The following is an 848-nucleotide window of genomic DNA, read 5'->3' on the forward strand; positions in this document are numbered from 1 at the left end:
GAAGTTACTATAATACATGTTACACTGTTAATTTTTAGCAAACTTTACTTTTGTTGAAAACCTTGTAAGTTTGGGATTTTAATTATCTTTTGCTGTTAATAAGACCTTATTTTGTCCAAGTTAGAATTGGTATGATGGCTTTTACAGGAACAGGGCACACTTATTTTTTTTTAACTACTTATATATCTCTCTCTTTCTTTCTCTCTTTGACTTTCCTTTTGCCTCTGTGTCTTCCTCTCTCTCTTTGCCTCTGCCAGCCGCTTATGCTGCTGTTCTCTCAACCACCGTGTGTTGGGGGTGGGGGATCCAAAACAAGCTGGTCTGGGTTCCCTGGCTTACAGGTTACCTTGTGCCATACCTTTGAAACAAGGGACCTGTCCATGCTTCCTTCTAATGGCCAACCTACCTCTAATGCTGGCCAGTCTATCTTACACACAGTTTTAAGTTTTCCTGGTGTCATAGTACTCCACAGTCTCCCTGAAATCCTTTTTTTTTTTTTTTGGAAAATTTTCAGCATAGTTCCTAGTGGGGTTGGCTTACTTTGTGCCTCACCCATGTTTCCTCTAGACAAAACACCACACTCACACCACATGCACACCACAAAACAAAGAACGGGTAAAAAGGGCACACACACACTTTTGTAGTTTACACCAAACCAAAATCAAAACCAAAATCAGACTATCCAGAAATCCAAGCCAGGTCAAAACCAAAACCAAAGTTTCAAGCAATCCAAATCAAGTCAAAAACAGAAACCAAAGTGCCAGTACAGGCACACCGTGGGTGATCAGGCCACACTTCACTCAAATGGAGTAGGCAAGTTCCCAAGACCGATCCTGTCAAGCAATTCA

Source organism: Colobus angolensis, unplaced genomic scaffold (assembly GCF_000951035.1).
Source record: "Colobus angolensis palliatus isolate OR3802 unplaced genomic scaffold, Cang.pa_1.0 Scaffold443, whole genome shotgun sequence".
Taxonomy (NCBI): domain Eukaryota; kingdom Metazoa; phylum Chordata; class Mammalia; order Primates; family Cercopithecidae; genus Colobus; species Colobus angolensis.